This window comes from Bos mutus, chromosome 7 (assembly GCF_027580195.1).
Source record: "Bos mutus isolate GX-2022 chromosome 7, NWIPB_WYAK_1.1, whole genome shotgun sequence".
Lineage (NCBI taxonomy): Eukaryota > Metazoa > Chordata > Mammalia > Artiodactyla > Bovidae > Bos > Bos mutus.
Window position 1 is genome coordinate 71,944,719 of NC_091623.1, and position 6,995 is coordinate 71,951,713.

The window sequence follows — 6,995 nt, forward strand, 5'->3', positions numbered from 1 at the left end:
GAAGACATGGGTCCAGTCTCTGGGTCAGGAAGATCCCCTGGAGGAGGAAATGACAACCCACTCCAGTATTCTTGCCTGAAAAATCCCATGGATGGAGGACAGGCCACAGTCCATGGGGTTGTAAAGAATTGGACCCAACTGAGCAACTGAGCAGTGCAATGCAATGTATTTAACATAATTTTATAAGCTTTAATTTCTTTTTTTTGTAGTGCCCTCTGAAATCAAAAGCAGACATTAATCTTCCTAGCAGACAGTGCCTAAATTCAGCTCAATATCCTCCTGTCCAGTAGACCGAGGACTCTACAACGTGTTGACAAGGTCACTCAGGGAATTCTTACATTCAATAGAGTATAAGAATTATGAAGATGTTTCATGAAACTAGATTCTTTTAGGAACTATGAAGTGTAGCAGTTTTAGACTGAAAAATACATTTTGATTTTTTTTTTTAAATCATGACTCATGAAGGCACCTTGAGCATGCTGAAGAATCTACCAGCTCAAGGAGATCAATCCACTGGTTCTTAGATGTGTCACATCTAAGCAGGATGTTATTTCCTGGAGCTTGATTTTCTTTTGATGAAACAAAAAATGTTTGTTCTAGAGAGAGCTGTCAGCCCTGAGTTCTATCATCTGTGAAGCAGTAGGAAGACATAAAAACAGCAGGTTTTTACGTGAGAGGATGTTTGAGGATGAAGTGGTGAAGTTGCAGCTCACTGCAGCACACAGCTGGATCCATGCTGTCACATGCAGGCTTTGAGTTCTGGTCTAGTGTCCGGATGTGGGAGACTTGGTGTGTGTGCGCCTGTGCTCAAATGGGATACTTCATAGTCCTCCATGTGAAACTTCTGAATGTCATAACAAATTGGTATATTTTGTAACGTAAATTGATTAAATACCTTTTGATTCTTTAAAGGATCAACAGCTGTGCTCTTTTATAACTACACAAAAACAATTGTTTTGTTCTATTATTTGAAAAAAGCTAGTAACAAGGCATTTGTCTTTCTCTTAGCTAGTGGCTTAGGAATAGGATTAAGGGAGCAAACTCTAAGTGTTTTATTGTAAAGGTGGAAATGTCTTTTCCTAATGACACTTCTTTTTGAAAGGGGATTTTTATAAACTTATTAGTGCCAAATGGAGTGTCCTAAATTGATCTAGAATTAAAAATAGATAGCTATTATATTCAGTTTAATGCATTTTATATTGGAATCATTTATTCAGCCCTTAGAGCAACCATAAAATTACCCTCAATAAAGCAACATATTGTACCCTCTGTGATATTTTGCCAACAAAAATGCTCATGGAGAATCATTCTTATAACAAAATAATTTCTGAGTTTGTATAGTGGAAATGTTCTCAAACTGTGGCTTCTCATGACATTGGAATCCCTGAAATTTTATGTATAATGTTGTGTATGTCCATATTTTCAGGAGAGAAAAGCTAAAGCTTTTATCAGATTCTCAAAGAAGTCTCTACCTATTTAAAAATATTAATAAGTATTCTAGTTGTAGAACTAAGAAATTATTTCTTTGGGAATGTCTGGATCTACATACAAGAAATATTATGTTAAGAGAAAACTACCACTACCCAGGACATGATAGACTTTCAATAAATGTTGGCTAAGTTTCCACTGATAGTGCTAAGGCAAAAGTTGCTAAAGATCATTTTGAAACAAGCTGTATCAATACATTGGGAAATAAGAGAGAAATGGAGTTTTGAATAAAGGAATTTTGAAAGCAAGGACATTTTAAATAACAAAACTATATCAAAAAATACAGAAACATAGAAATAGAAAGGGAACAATGACTTCTTTCCATTAATCTTAAAATCCTGTTTCCATTTTTGAAATTTGATATTTAATAAATGTATTATTTATGTATCAGTGGGTTTATATTTTTCCAAATTAAAAGTTTAAAGTTGTGATTGTAGACAAGTTTAAAAGAAAGATGCTAGATTATTACCAGGTTAAGTATCATGAAAAAAAGTTGGGACATATAGTGGAAAAAAGGATAGATTTTCAATAAATAGTTCTGGATTGATTGGATATTTATAGCTTAAAAGTATCTTTATTCCTATATTATACTATACACAAAAATCAATTTTGGATGGCTTGCAATCTAAATGCAGAGGGCAAACCACTGAAGATTTATAAGTACACAAGAAAACACTTTCATGATCCTTTGTAGGCAAGAATTTCTTAAATTAGACACCAAAAAGTGCCCATGATAGAAGTAAGAATTTATAAATTGATCTATAGTAAAATTAAACAACTTCTATTTATCAAAAGACAATATTAAGGGACTGAAAATACTCAGAATAGGAAAAGATACTTTAATATTGATGACATTTATCTATAAGGTACTTACAGCCATAATTTTTAAGGAATTATTATGAATTAAAGAGAAAGATGCATGACGTTGTAGGAAAATTGACAAAACACTCGAACAACAAAAATATGGCAAATTAACACAGGAAAAGTATTCCAGCTAGTTATGAAAGAAATGCTAATTAAACTGCAATGCTATACCACTGCATACCTAGCAGAATGACTAAAAAATAACATGAAGTGTTGATAAGCATGTAAAGCAACTAGAACACTCAGTCAACTACTTGAGAGTGAAGATTGATTTAACCAATTTTTTAAACTGATGCATGCATGCTAAGTTGCTTCAGTTCGTTTAGTTCAGTCACTCAGTCGTGTCTGACTCTGTGACCCCATGAATCACAGCACGCCAGGCCTCCCTGTCCAGCACCAGCTCAAAATTACTCACTAATTTTGAACATGCATACACTATAACTCAGCACTTCTACTCCTTGACAAACATCCAACAGAAACACATACTTATATTCACTGATATAATATAAGAATGTTCAGTAAAGCACAATTTGTGATAATCTCAAACTGAAAGCTATCCAGCTAATCATCAATGGGATAATGGATAAATAAGTGGTGACATATTCATCCAATGGAATACTACGTATAGAATGAGAATGAATGATCTATAATACAGCAATATGGAAGAATCTCATAAACACAATGTTGAAAGAAAATTCATATACAAAATATGTGCCGTGTGATTCTTTTTATATAAAGTATTAGTTCAGTTGCTCAGTCATGTCCGACTCTTTGCGACCCCATGAGTCGAAGCATGTCAGGCCCTCCCTGTCCATCACCAACTCCCAGAGTCCACCCAAACCCATGTCCGTGGAGTTGGTGATGCCATCCAGCCATCTCATCCTCTGTCGTCCCCTTCTCCTCCTGACCCCAATCCATCCCAGCATCAGAGTCTTTTCCAATGAGTCAACTCTTCACATGAGGTGGCCAAAGTATTGGAGGTTCAGCTTTAGCATCATTCCTTCCAATGAACACCCAGGACTGGTCTCCTTTAGAATGGACTGCTTGGATCTCCTTGCAGTCCAAGGGACTCTCAAGAGTCTTCTCCAACACCACAGTTCAAAAGCATCAATTCTTTGGCTCTCAGCTTTCTTCACAGTCCAACTCTCACATCCATACATGACCACTGGAAAAACCATAGCCTTGACTAGATGGACTTTTGTTGGCAAAGTAATGTCTCTGCTTTTGAATATGCTATCTAGGTTGGTCATAACATTCCTTCCAAGGAGTAAGCGTCTTTTAATTTCATGGCTGCAGTCACCATCTGCAGTGATTTTGGAGCCCAAAAAAATAAAGTCTGGCACTGTTTCCACTGTTTCCCCATCTATTTCCCATGAAGTGATGGGACCAGATGCCATGATCTTAGTTTTCTGAATATTCAGTTTTAAGCCAACTTTTTCACTTTTTCACTTTCTCTTTCACTTTCATCAAGAGGCTTTTTAGTTCCTCTTCACTTTCTGCTATAAGGGTGGTGTCATCTGCATATCTGAAGTTATTCATATTTCTCCCGGCAATCTTGATTCCAGCTTGTGCTTCTTCCAGCCCAGCATTTCTCATGATGTACTCTGTATATAAGTTAGATAAGCAGGGTGACAATACACAGCCTTGACATACTCTTTTTCCTATTTGGAACCAGTCTGTTGTTCCATGTCCACTTCTAACTGTTACTTCCTGACCTGCATACAGGTTTCTCAAGAGGCAGGTCAGGTGGTCTGGTATTCCCATCTGCTTCAGAATTTTCCACAGTTTATTGTGATCCACACAGTCAAAGGCTTTTGCATAGTCAATAAAGCAGAAATAGATGTTTTTCTGGAACTGTTGCTTTTTCAATGATCCAGCAGATGCTGGCAATTTGATCTCTGGTTACTCTGCCTTTTCTAAAACCAGCTTGAACATCTGTAAATTCACAGTTCACGTATTGTTAAGCCTGGTTTGGAGAATTTTGAGCATTACTTTACTAGCGTGTGAGGTGAGTGCAGTTGTGTGATAGTTTGAGCATTCTTTGGCATTGCCTTTCTTTGGGATTGGAATGAAAACTGACCTTTTCCAGTCCTGTGGCCACTGATGAGTTTTCCAAATATGCTGACATGTTGAGTGCAGCACTTTCACAGCATCATCTTTTAGGATTTGAAATAGCTCAACCGGAATTCCATCACCTTGACTAGCTTTGTTCGTAGTGATGCTTCCTAAGGCCCACTTGATTTCACATTCCAGGATGTCTGGCTCTAGGTGAGTGTGAGTGATCACACTATTGTGATTATCTGGGTCATAAAGATCTTTTTTGTACACTTCTTCTGTGTATTCTTGCCACCTATTCTTAAAATGTTCTGCTTCTGTTAGGGCCATACCATTTCTGTCCTTTATTGAGCCTATCTTTCCATGAAATTTTCCCTTGATATCTCTAATTTTCTCGAAGACATCTCTAGTCTTTCCCATTCTATTGTTTTCCTCTATTTCTTTGCATTAATCACTGAGGAAGGCTTTCTTATCTCTCCTTGCTATTTTTTGGAACTCTGCATTCAGATGCTTATATCTTTCCTTTTCTCCTTTGCTTTTCACTTCTCTTCTTTTCACAGCTATTTGTAAGGTCTCCTCAGACAGCCATTTAGCCTTTTTACTTTTCTTTTTCTTGGGGATGGTCTTGATCCCTGTCTCCTATACAAGGTCACGAACCTCCATCCATAGTTTATCAGGTACTCTGTCTATCAGATCTAGTCCCTTAATCTATTTCTCACTTACAGTGTATGGTCATAAGGGATTTGATTTAGATTTAGGTCATACCTGAATGTTCTAGTGGTTTTCTCTACTTTCTTCAATTTAAGTCTGAATTTGGCAATAAGGAGTTCATAATCTGAGCCACAGTCAGCTCCTGGTCCGACACAACAAAATAATCTATTGTGATAGAAGTCAGCATAGTGGTAAACTTAGAGACAATGATTGGAAGCAGGGCATAAGAGCATCTTCTAGGTGCTGGTCATGGTCTCCTTTTGATCTGGGCATTGCACAAATGCAGGTTATTTGTGAAGGTTCATAGAACACTATGCTGTGCTGTGCTTGGTCGATCAGTTGTGTGCGACCCCATGGATGTAGCCCACCAGGCTCCTCTGTCCTAGGGATTCTCCAGGCAAGAATACTGGAGTGGATTGCCTTTCCCATCTTCAAGGGACCTGCCCAACCCAGAGATTGAACCCAGGTCTTCTGATTTTCAGGAGGATTCTTTACCAGCTTAGATACCAGGGAAGCCCAAGAATACTGGAGTGGGTAGCCTATACCTTCTCCAGGGGAACTTCCCAACCCAGGAATTGAATTGAAGTCTCCTGCATTGCAGGCGAATTCTTTACCAGCTGAGCTACCAGGGATACTTTTAAAATATGTATATTCTCCAATAAAAAGTAACAAACTAATTCAAAATTACCTGGAAATAAAACTAATACTTAAAAAAATTGGTAATTAAAAAATTGAAGTGCTTTGCTAGATTTTAGTACTTTTTATCAGTGAAGAAGACTGCAGCGTTGGGCAAAGTATAAGCGTGCTTTATTATGACCTTCTTTTGCACAGTGGAATAGAGGCCACAATATGTCACAAGGGAAGTTTCCTAGGAAAGACTTCGGTAATGATTTACGCTTCTGCAAACACATTATTTGCTGAAATAAACACTTCAACTGCTCTGAGGATTTGGAGAAACTGTTCATTAAACTGCAAGAGAATGACAAAAGAATTCACTGAACAGAAAATAAATAGCCTGCTATGTAGCTTTTCTCTCTCAGATAACTTGGAGATTAATGAGATTAGATTGCTGAGAATTGCTCTGTTCTTCCCAGCCCAAACCAAATATAAACAAACTAATTGAAAAGCATCTCATATCTGATGTGTTTGAAAGACTTTTTTTTTTTTGAGTAAGAAAGTAACTTTCAAAATGTGTAGTATATTGAACACTCTTAGAAAAACTACTTGGTAATGGGGTGAGTGGGAATACTTATCCAGAGATGAATTGTGGCTTTATTGATGTAACAACTTGAGGCTAACAGTTTCTAAGAAATGAGCAATAAGTATGATCCTTGAGCCCTTAGAAAAAGGTTTTTCTGTGTACTTTACTATCTGTATACTTCTATCTGTGTGGTTCTTTCAGCTAGCCAAGTTTATGCCTATTTACATAGAACTATTTTATGTGAACTGTCAGGGAAAACCTGACTGAATTTCTTGTTTTGTATTTGTCTGCATGTTAATTGAAGTTCATGCCACTAGTAAAGGAAAGTAATAATATAATAAATTTCAATATTCAAGCAGGTAAAAGGAACCAGTTAATGAGAAGATCAAGTGAGTGAGTGAAATCGCTCAGTCGTGTCCGACTCTTTGCGACCCTGTGGACTGTAGCCCAGAGAAGATCAAATTATGTTATAAATCCTGTTTTTTTAACTTAAAGTACTGCAGTTGTCTATTCTAAGGCTTGGCCACTTCCCTTGTAGCTCAGTTGGTAAAGAATCCACCTGCAATGCAGGAGACCCAGGTTCAATTCCTGGGTTGGGAATATCCCTTAGAGATGGAAATGACAACCCACTCCAGCATTCTTGCCTGGAGAATCCCATGGACAGAGGAACCTGGAA